The sequence below is a fragment of the Suricata suricatta genome, chromosome 6, assembly GCF_006229205.1.
Source record: "Suricata suricatta isolate VVHF042 chromosome 6, meerkat_22Aug2017_6uvM2_HiC, whole genome shotgun sequence".
NCBI lineage: Eukaryota > Metazoa > Chordata > Mammalia > Carnivora > Herpestidae > Suricata > Suricata suricatta.
The window spans coordinates 32,180,543-32,192,356 of NC_043705.1; the positions used below are offsets into that span (position 1 = coordinate 32,180,543).

General features: G+C 47.8%; 1 non-coding gene across 1 annotated transcript; it reads left to right on the forward strand.

Moving 5' to 3' along the window:
• The first annotated feature begins 738 nt into the window (after positions 1–738).
• On the forward strand, positions 739–811 carry TRNAK-CUU. The gene has a single exon. It is a non-coding gene; the product is annotated as a tRNA-Lys (tRNA).
• Positions 812–11,814: the final 11,003 nt, after the last annotated feature.

Genomic DNA, 11,814 nt, shown 5'->3' on the forward strand with positions numbered 1-11,814 from the left:
TTCTTCCCCGGCTCGCCTGACCCGGCAGGGAGAAATTATTGTTGGAGAGCAGGGGAGAAGCATCCACCTGCCGCTCTGCGCTGCCCGCCTCACCCCAAGCGGGCTGGTAAGCGTTCTTGACACGGCTGGCTTAATCATACCACCGAAGCCAGGGGAGGCAGGATGGAGACAGAATCTAACAAACGGGTTATTTATATCTACATCCCAGACCTCAGAAGGAAAATTCCCATACTTAGACATTCCTAGATGGCCTGCGACACAGGATATTTAAAGTAACAATGGGCCAAATTCTTGCTCACATTTTTGGCGGTGATCCAGCCTGGAAGTCCACAAGAGAAAGACTTGTCGGGCTGTGTAGCTTCAGCGGACGAGGGGGAAAAGACTGTTTCTAATTCGGGATTTATTTAAGATCTGACTTCCCCCTTCCTTCCTGGAATTACAAGGAAAACATGACTTTGATTTTAGAGACAACATTCTATGTAATCTGCTTTGGAAGATTTTAGGAATTGTAGGTCTCCCCATCTTGAAAAGGGGGGATGTTAAATCAACTAATAGGGCACAGTATGAAAAACTAGAGCACTCCTTCCACATTTGTTATTCTTCCACGTGGGGGTGATTTAGCTACTGCCCAGAGGCAGTCTCATAGCCAAACTCTGAATGCTGCACATGACTGTATGGAGCTGGACATAGCCCTCTACACAAGTCACTGGCTGATTTAAGACATGGTGTGGTAGGGGCACCTGGCTGGCTCAGTTGGTAGAGTGTGTGACTCTTGATCTCAGGGTTGTGGGTTCGAGCCCCACACTGGGGGTAGAGATTATGTAAGAAAAAAACACCTTCAGAAAAAAAAGACATGACATGGTAGCATTAGTTCCAAGGAAAATCTCAGAAAGGGTTGAAAACCTTGGAAGGTTGTACTTACCTAGTTGTTAAGAGGATTTGTAGTGAGGATGACTTAAGACCCCTCCCAAACTCGTGATATTTTTAAATGCCAGTCTTCTAAAGAAGTAGAAAACATAGCAGCTCTGTTGGCTAGGATGCCTTTGACTACAAGTCCTGAAAATTACCCAGCTCACACTGGCTTGAATTAAGAGAAAGGTGTGTTTCTTCATGTACAATTTGTCTGCAGGTAGAATGACTGCAGAATCGGGTATTTAGCAGCCCAGCAGTGTCACCGAGGTTATAGGTTCTTTCCATTTTCCCTCGGCCATCCAGCCTCTGGCCCTTAACCTCAGACCAGTTACCTTCATGGCACTAAGATCTCAGTTCTAGAGTCACAAAGACACTACGTTGTGTTCTTTTCTTCCTGTGTCTCCTTTTATGAATAAAGAAACTCCCCAGATCCCCCAGTTTTCTCCTTGCGGCCCATTGGTTGTCTCAGGACCACATGTCCTTGAGGATGCAGCCCCTGGAAGAGAGTGGGGCTGATGTGATTTCATGATACTCCTCAGGGGTTATCTATGAATAGAATTCCTTTCCGCCTAATTACATGGCAAAGGGATTATTTCTGAAAGAAACTTGGGGCACTGTATGTAGACTTTGGAAAGGAGTTGGATTTTTGTTCTAAGTTCAATGGGAAGAAGCTGAAGATTTTTTAAAATTATTTATTAAAAAAACCTTTATTAAAAAATTTTTTAATGTTTATTTTTGATGGGTGGGCAAGGGGCAGAGAGAGAGACACACACACACAGAATCTGAAGCAGGCTCCAGGCTCTGAGCTGTCAGCACAGATCCCGATGCGGGGCTCGAACTCATGAATTGTGAGATCATGGCCTGAGCTGAAGTCCAATGCTTAGCCAATTGAGCCACCCAGGTGCCCCAAAACCCTTTTTATTTTGAAATAATTTTAGATTTATGGAAGAGTTGTAAAGATAGTACAGGAAATTCCCCATATTGTTCACTTAGCTTCCCCTAAAGTTAACATCTTTGAGAACCATAGTATATTGACCAAAGCTGGGAAATGAACACTAGGAGATTATACCACTATATGGATTTTATTCACATTTTGTCGTTTTCCCACCATGTTGTATTTAGGTGTCATGTGTCTTCAGTCTTGCCTAGTAAGTGACAATTTCTCAGTGTTGATGTTCATTGCCTTGACACTTTTGGAGAGTATGAGTCAGGTATTTTGAAGAATGTCTTTCAATTTGGGTTTGTCCACTGTTTTCTCATGATTCCACTAAGGCTGTGAATTTGGGGGGGAAGTACAGGAGAGGTGATCTGGGCTTCTTGTCACACTATTTCAGGGAGTATATGATGTCAGTGTGACTTATTACTGGTGATGTTTAACTGATCACTTGGTCAGGGTGGCGTCTGCCAGATCTCTCCACTGTGAAGTTACTGTTGTCACTTTTCTATGTTCTTTGGAAGCAAGTCACCTAATCCAGTTCACACTCAAGGGGAGGGAGAAACTGGAGGATTGTAAGAAGGGGAGTGACAAGAAAGGATTGGGTAAATAAATGATGGTCACTGTGTAATACACTTCTCCGAGAGGTACAGACCTGGAGCTGATGGCCCAGTGAAAACTGTGTATGTCATGTGCCCTCCTGTTTATTGTAATGGTCTTCTTTAAGGAGAATGGCATACAATCTAGGATTTTGTCCCAACACAGCGATGTACTACTTGGTAGGTCCTCAGGCTGCCCTGCATGCAGCCCCACCCTGTGAAACCTTCTATACACACACACACACACACACACACACACACACACACACACACTCTCTCTCTCTCTCTCTCTCTCTCTCTCTCTCTCTCTCATGGGCTGACAGGGCTCCTGTGTCTGATCCCTGGCTATCTTGGGCAGGGCAGGCAGAGGGTGTGTGTCCTGTGGTCCAGGTGAGGTTTGTGGCTGGGTGCAGAGAGCAAAGCTATCCCAAGAAGAGGTGGAAACAGGAGTGGTCAGGCTATAAAATGAAATGCCACGCAATACCACCTATGAAAAAGGAGAAAGTGGAGCTGTAGGGATAGGGAAGGAAGACCATGTGTGTCGTGTGTCATATGGAGCAGTGTTCTGAGTGTGATCCCATACACGGTTTGAAGGTGAAGGACAGTGCATATTATTTGTCAAAAGAATGAACACTCTACTCCAAAAAGTCAAACTGAAACTGGGAATATGGTGGAGTTTTACTTTTTTCTGTTGCTTTCCATTTTGCAAGTCATGTTATTTAAAAAAAACCATATTTGACTCTTTAAAACATTTTTCAAAAAATTAAGTACCACCTTGATTCTTTTTCGCGAAGCTGATCAATAATGCTTTTACTTCTAATTGCCTGGTCTCAGTAGTAAATGTTCGGTCTAGGAACTGACCCTGAACAAACACTTGTGGTGACTATACTTGTTCTAGAAGGGCCAGAGGAACCAAATGGCATTAGTTCCTAAACTGGCTTCCTTGTTTTTCTCTTTGGGAATATTCTTTCCCAGGCAAGTGGTGAGGGGATCTCAGAGTGGGAGATTTGCCAGATTCACTTTTGCAAACTGCTGGCCCCAGGTATTTTCACAGTCTGTGAGGGCTTCTACAGCCCTGCAGGGAGGGCTGCCCCTTTGCAGCTAGGGCTCAGCCTCTTGCATCACGCCAACTGTCCCCACCGGGTGGCCCAGACACCCCCCTGATGCCTCTTCCCAGCGTCCATGGGTGGGCACACGAGTAGGAAAGCTGGGGCTCGGGAGTAAGGCCCGTGTGACATTGGGCACATGACTTCACTTTCTAGAGCCTCAGTTTCTTCATCTGTAAAGTGGGGGGAAATAAAAGTATGAATACAGAGTGAGGAATAAAGGAAAAAAAGGCAGTTGATTGGCATGTGCTAGGCGCATGGTAAATACTCAACGGTCAGCTGTATAAAATGGACGCTGGTCTTATTATTTGTATCAGTATCAATGTTTAGTGGAAATGCTGTATCCTCCTGCGGCCAGATTTAGGGCAGAAACAAGTCCGTGGCCACTCGTGCACTTATTTTTTACTCTCCTCTTGGTACATCATTAGTTGATTACTACATTCGACCGATATTTATTGACTGCCCCTCATACGCCAGGTGCTGTGCTGGCAGCTTTCCACTGGATGTGGGGTGTACTGAAATACTGATCCCCCAGATGCTCAGGGCAGTGGGCATAGCTTGGGGAGGACAGAGCCTCTGGACTCCAGGGCCCCTGCCCGTCACTGACAAGAGACCCTTTAGGTTTACCTGAGTGGCCAGTTTCTGTGTGTGCTGCGACCAAGGCCAGGCAGCACCGAAATCACGGAGCGAAGAGGCCAAGCTCCCCACTGTCACAGAACCCACCCTCTAGTTCACAAGGCCTGCTGCGGGCAAGGAAACAGGCCCTCAGCCCGCTGCATACTGCAGAAGAACCAAGTAACAATCAGAGAAGAGTCAGGGGGAGACTTGAGGAGGGGAGTACTGATGGTATCCTTACAGTTGAGGTCACTTTGGGGGGAAATTTTGAAGGAGATACTGTAGATTGGCTGATGAATGGTTAAAAACCATAAACTAAGGAAAACCTCCCCCCCCCCACACACACAAAAAAACCCCAAAAAACCCCATGAACTGTTTTCCTAGAAAGAAAACAGTTTGTACCTGGCTCCAGTTCCTCACTTTACAGCTAACCTGTTGTGTGACCCGGGACAAGCTGCTCTTTGGATCCCACACCCTCATACGTAAAACAGAGGGGAATGGGTTGGACTCGGGATTTCTAACACTTGGAGCTAGCACATGCCCCTCTGAGACTGGAAAGCACAAACATACAGAAATGTATCTAACAGGGGCACCCGGGTGGCTCAGTCAGTTAAGCACCTGGCTTGGGCTCAGTTCGTGATCTCACGGTTCATGGGTTTGAGCCCTGCATCAGGCTGACAGCTCAGAGCTTGGAGCCTTTTCAGATTGTGTGTCTCCCTCTCTCTCTGTCCCCCCCCCCCCCCCCCCGACCGTGCTCTGACTCTCTCTCAAAAATAGACTAAAAAAAAAAAAAAAAGAAAGAAATGTATCTAACAATGTCAAGGGCTCCCTTAACCACCCCCTCCCAAATTCTGGGCTAAGAACTGTTGCCCTCCATGACCTTAGATGTCTTTTCTGGGATTAGGACTCTGCTACCTGTATCTGAGTGATATGCCTGCAGGGGTGGACAGCCTTAGGAAGCCTCTGGATGGGATTTAGGATATCATGATTAAGTTAGAGTGCCCAAGAAAACGAGTCAGATTAGACACCAGCCAGCATCAGGAGTGGAGAGCCAGGCAGGTAATATAAAAAGAGAAGCAGGCAGGACTAAGGGACATCACAGCCCATGATCACAAACATGATCCATGCCAGCAGGCAGGCCACTTAGGGGAGCTGGGCAGTGGAAGGGCAGGGGATGCTGTAGGAGGGCCCCGGGACCCTGCCCAGTTTGCACGGGGCACTTGGCTTTCTGCTCTGGCCAACTGCCCACCACGGGGAATGAGGGCTTGGAGGTGCAGCAATTTTTACTGTCTCAAGAGAAGCTTTATATCTGGGTTTGGGAACGTCTTATTTTTCAAATGACAATAACCAACAATTTTCAAAAACACTGTGGACCAGCAGTGAATGATTTCCTGCCTCCATGGTCCACGCTGCCGCCATAAGATGGAGAAACTCAGGCTCAGAAGAGAGCTAAATTCCTCTTCCCTGGTGTCCCACGTGGGCCCCGTTTTGATCCCTGATAGTAGGAACAGCACTTATCAGTGTTGTACACAGCCACTATCTCTCCTTCAGCTGTTACTAGAAGGTCAAGGATTCTGCTGAGATTATACTAGTGGAGACGACAGGGCAGGGACCTGGGCAGTTGGGACCATAAGCTTCAGTGCTCTTTTCACACTGCCCTGAGAGTAGTGGCTGTGTGGGTGGCCCCAGGGCTCGTGCCCACTCTGGGAACTAGCTCTGCCTGGATGGATACTAGTTGTCTAATCGGATTAGATCCAGCAACTACAAGTCCAGGGCTGGCTGGAGCATTGCTTGGAAACCAGTCAATCAGCCCGGGGGATTGGGAGCACTGCTTCTAACATGGGGACCCCCTTACCCTTGCCGCTCCCCACCTCCACCCTGCCTGCTTTGGCTTTGGTCTGTGCCCCATCCATCTACTCCAGCACCGGCACAAAGAGGAATGTGCCTTTGCTCTTGGGCATGCACAGGAGCGGCCTGTGCCCTGCACCCTGTGTGTGCTTCCCCCATGCAGGTGCGCTGCCCCGTCCACCCAGACCGCACTTGTGAATTATAAGGGGCAGCTTACAGCCCCGTCTCTGCTCTCTCGGGTTCTTGTCCCTGGCCACCACAGCCCATATAATTCCATTGTCTGAGGACGCACTTCCTCTGCTGATGGCGTGCGGACCAGGAGCAACGTCAGGAGGGTTGTTGTCAGGTCGTGTGGTAAGATCAGTTTGGAGGTGTGGCCTCAATATTTTATATGTGGTGTGTTACTGTGGTTAGACCTGGGTTCAAATCTCTTCTCAATTAGTCTGTGTCATCTTGGTGAGACACCTGCTCTGCCAACTGGTACAGAAGCACTAATGGAAGGAAACCTTTCTGGGGACACAGGAAAGCATCTCAGGGGAGGTACTATTTGGGTTGGGTTTGGAAGTTAGAATAAGACCTGAGCGTGCAGTGCACAGGCTCTGGAGGAATGCCCACCACCATCAGCTCTGTAGCCTTAGGCAAATGACTTGCCTCAGTTTTCTCATCTATAAAATGGACTGACGGTATCCACCTCACGTGATTATTTTCAAGATCACAGATGATAATGCAGCATCTTTGCTCAGAAGCAGCAACTTTTATAATGATGTCAGAAGGCCACCTGACTTACTACCTTGTGCAGGCTTTCCAGAAGACTGCAGGTGTTCCAACTACTGGTCTCGATTAGAGTACCATCTGGAGCTCCATTAACTTGCTTTATAGATGGTGAATTTTTTTGTTCAGACTCTGACACCACCCCTCTCACCAAGCCCAGGGAGAGGAACCAGTCAGAAGTTTGCCTGAGTCTCTTCAGGTACAGGAAGGAAAGAGCCAGATCCAAAGGGGAAGGTGGAGAGGAAGGGAACAGGGAGGGTTCCCAATCTTGCAACAGTTAAACGTTAACGGAGGTGTCAGCATAGGAAGTGTCTTCCAATGACAGAAGGAAACAAGAGGGAGTTTGTCAATCATCTCCTGCTTAACAGATACAGATGTATTCATAATTATCCCTTGCCTCGGGCCTCAAGGCCCAGGTGGGCTCCAGAAGGCCTGTGTGCCTGCCAGACAAGAGTCCTTAAGGAACATCATGTAGACAATTGGAATGCCATTTATCGCGCAAAACACAATAAAACCCTGAGCTCTTCCTGTCTCAGAGACCCATAAATTATGAAAATTATACCTGCCCTAGGCCATGGACATATTGTTTTATTAAAGTTCTGATGAACAAACTTCAGGCTCCTAAAAATGTCCTCCCCGCTTTCATCCGGCACACACCTCCAGCATGGAGTGGTCTGCCCGGGTTCATCCGATTACCTCACAAATACACTTCGGGAAGTGGAGCTCATTTTGAGGTATGGGTGCAGCAGGCGGGAAGGGGCAGCTGGGGAACTGCGGGTGCAGCTTGGGGCTTCCTGGCCAGACTAGAGTTGCCAGGGGGTGCGGATCCGGTTTTCTTGCCCCCAGATCCGGTACCAACCCTCCCCCTCTAGGTGGAATGAGCACCCTCTTAGAAGTATGTGGTTATCGGCATGGAGAGGGTAGTAGAGATTCTGCTTATTCCCCCTTATTTTAAAATCCATTCACCAGGGTCTATCTAGTCTATCCTCGGCTTCTGACCCAAATTGAGCCCTAAACTCTCAACTCCCCGTTTTCCCCATCCACCCCTAAACATGTTGGGCACACAACCACATCTTGAACCTCAGCTCTGCGCCCCTGAGAGGTAACTGACAACGGTGCCTGCCATGTATTGTTCAATTCCTGGCAAAAAGACACCATTCAGCAAATGCTCACCATTATTATTACCCAAAGCCATTTCATAAGCAGTAAGGAAAAGACGGGGAAGCAAGTTCTCTGGACAGCAGTTTTTAAAATGCAAGCGCTTGTTCATTCAAACAGCATTTGGATTGGGGAGATTCTAAGCACCCAACACCCTGTGTAGATTTTTATTTTTAATCTCCGAACACTAGGAACAACATAAAACCAGGGGCAGGCCAAGCGTCAGGAAATCCAAGACTGAAAGAAAGGCTAGTATACAGCAGTCGGGACTGAGGTGATTAAAAAGAAAAGCATCTGCAATGGGACACTTACCTGGTCAGCACAGGAAGGCTTCAGAGCACAAATTCCTTTGTCCGTCATTTGGGAACGGGACAGGCCCCATGGTCTAGCCAGGAGTCTGGAGCCTATCTTTATGAAAGTTCTAGAGCAGACAGGACCACAATGAGTATGAACATCCTCTGTGCTCTCTTAGGCACTAACCAGGGGATCCCTGGAATGGGCTTGGATATCTCAAAGAGGAACCTGAGGCTTGAACAAAGAATTAGAAGATGCCGGTAATTGACAACCTCAGAGGAAACAAGACCTGGACCCGGGGCTCATCTTCTCTCCTTCCATCCCCCTGGACTTTGTGTGCCTCACAGCAACAGAAATCACTCAATTCCTTGGCTTTCATAAAACAAGAGGAAGGTGTTCACATGTTCAACATAAAAAAGCTACTCCAGGTACCTAAACTGAGAAGTGGCCAGGTATCTACCAAGTTTGGAAGGGGGTGGGGCAGAGGAAACAGGTGGCAGGTACATTAGAAGGGCAAAGCCAAGGTATTCAGTAGATGGGAGCCTTCAGAAGTCCAAGGAACCGCTTTTATACAATAGCCACTAATCTGGTGGTAATAAGGAAACCACCAAGCGTTTTCCAAAAGGAAAGAGTTGCAGAATTTTTGTGAACTGGGCAGGTCAGAGGACCCTTTCCCACTTCTGCTGTTTCCCCATTTGAGTTTTGTCATCTGTGGATTCCAAATACACTCCTACACAGTAAGGGAGGAAGATTGAGCAGCATCTGGCAGAATTCAGCCCAAGAAATGAGCAAGGGACGTTCTGGCACCAGGAGCTCCCTCCCTCTGCCCCTTCACCCTGCCAGAGCTCGGGTACACACTTCCATTTGGGGAGTGTTTTGGACAAGCTCGGGGTCTTCCTGGGTGAGGATGTTGGGGGTGTGAACACACAAACACATGAGAAGCGGCAGTATATTTAACAATATATATTTATATATATTTTCTAGATCAGTACATTCAGTTTTTTAACTTGTTTTTTTTTTCTTCACAAACAGAAGAACTCTTACAATAGTAGACTTTCTAAAATAAATACTATTAAAATAGAGCTTCAAAATAAATATTCTATACAAAGGGAAACGTTCTGTGGTAACTTCTGTTGTGGGGTGAGAAGGGGCTACAATGAAGAGGGAAAATGAAAAATGTGGTGGGGTGGGAACCTTGAACAGCTTTTCTGTTTGTAACATGAAACCAAACTGTGGGGCAGTGAGAAGAGAAAGCAAGGTAGACACCACAGGGGAGTTACCCACAGCGAAAAATGGCAGCGCAAGGTTTGTCATCAACTGTCACAGTAAGCAGAGGGCATGAAAATGCTTACCGAAGGCATGAACCAGAAGGCCGGTGAAGCTTGTGAGACGCCCTAGTGAATTGTACAGTGCAAAGTTGTGCAGCCCACACTCCATCAGACCTCTCCTGGGGCAGTGGGGGAGAGCATGGAGCTTCGAGGTGGCAGAATCTGGGTGTTTGGTTCCAACCAATACTTCCCATGTCATGTGACACTGGGCACGTCATTATCCAACTAGGGCACACTCGATGTGCATTGGGGACCCACGCAGACTCCACAGCGCTGAAAGGACTAGTCCTGTCACACGAAGGTCTTCCGTTTCTGTTGTTGAAGGGACCCATGCCAACAGCAGGGATTGGTCTTCACCTCCTTCCAGCTGAGGACGGAGAGAAGCAGCCTTTGTTGTACCCCACTGTCCATCCGGAAGGGTTTTGCTGTCGTAGAGCCAGTTTCCCAGGGTACTTCTTGGAGTGTTGGGCCTTCAGACCCACCCTCAGGGCAGGAATAGCCAAGGCCAACCAGGACCTGTCTCGGACCCACGATTGTGGACCCCACCCCCAGCTGCATGCAGAACCACCACCCACCCCAGGCTGAACAGAAGTGGGAACCAGCTGGCTCTTCTCAAAAAAGGTCAAGACGAGGCACAATCCAGCCAAGCAAGCCATTGGTGACAGTAACAGCCGGAAGCAGCACCCACCAAAATGTTTTCCTCAGTGGGCCTTGACTGGCCCCTGGGCGAGCCGGTTTTGATTTGTTTTGCCAAAAGCCGAGAAAAACATGCCGAGGGCTTGCCCTGCAACGGAGCAGGGGCTGCTTCATGGCTTTCCTTTACCACTGAGCACAGGGGACCCTGGGAGCTCGGCACACATCCACCTGGCAGGTGAAATGCAAACTAAAAGAACAAGACAAAACAGGGAAGCAAAAAAAAAAAAAAAAAATCGAAAACGAGAAAAATGCGTGTTTACAACTATGTACACAAAAAGTCAGGGTACATCAAGGGTTAGGAGGCTGTTTGCCAGGAAACAGGGTCTGTGTAGATATAGTACGTGTGTGTGTGTGTGTGTGTGTGTGTGTGTGTATACACAGCTTATGTAAATCAGTTCTCCACAGAATGGGTGTGTACAACACCAAGATCACCAAAGTGCAATTTGGTCAAGTTCCCCATGGAGCTATTTGAGAGAAGGACCCTGGGAAAAGTTTTGAGGCCTCACCAAGAATGGATGCGTGCCCTTCCGTTGTGGGGTTAACCTCTGCACACCTATTCTGAGGAAAACATCTCCAGTCTCTTCAGTACACATCTGATACATTCAATTAGTAGAAGTGGTTGGCTGAATGTGTTTTTCCTTCCTACCATTCCCTCCTATTTGTGCAAGAACACCCATACATCCATCACGACTGTGGCAAGGGTAGCTACATGAATCAGCCTTAGAAAATGCAGATGCAGTATTTCATACTTTTTACAAGCTAGCAAATGTTATATAAATAAAGCCTAAAATAATAAGACCCTCCCCTCCTTTCCTCCAATCAATAAATACCTACAGTTACGATTAACTTATTCTAAATCAAGATGTTACTACTAGTCTTCAAGAAGGAAAAAAAAAGTCCTTGAGAAGCAGTGGGTGCTTGCTAATCACAGCTACCTGCCTCCTCGCCTCCATCCAGGAGGTGGTTCTGTTCCTACAGAACATACTGGAAATGCAGCACACGCTCTGCCTAACGCACTTCCACTTTCACCTGGGGTAGCTTTTCGAACCCAGGCCATTTCCTCTCATGGGGGCGGAAGGACACACAAAATATCACACAAAGCAAAAAAAACCCCCGCACAACAGCTGGGGAAGAAGGACCAGACACAATATAGCTTTTGCATGCAACAAGTACCTACCCACTGGACGTGCTGCGCTGAGTCCTGTAGCACCTTGAGAGAGTTGCTATGTCTTTGGGGGCTGTTGGGAGGGGGTGGTGTGGCCACACACAGAAGCAGGGCTCAATCCCCCAAGAAGCCCCTGGAAACCCCCCCCTTTGCTCTTCTTACTCCCCCACCAGGGCTTCCTAACACTAAAATAGACTCTTTTATCACCATCTGTCTATTTACATTAAAGATACAGACACATCACCGTACACAAAAGGCTAGGACAGCAAGCAGCAGAATCAGAAGAGAAGGAACCCACACCCAGCTCGGCACTACTGTCGCTCCGCCAATGGGAGGTGCTGCCTCTCTTCTTTGCTGTGAAAATCCTCTTCTTGGTGGGAAGGGGGCT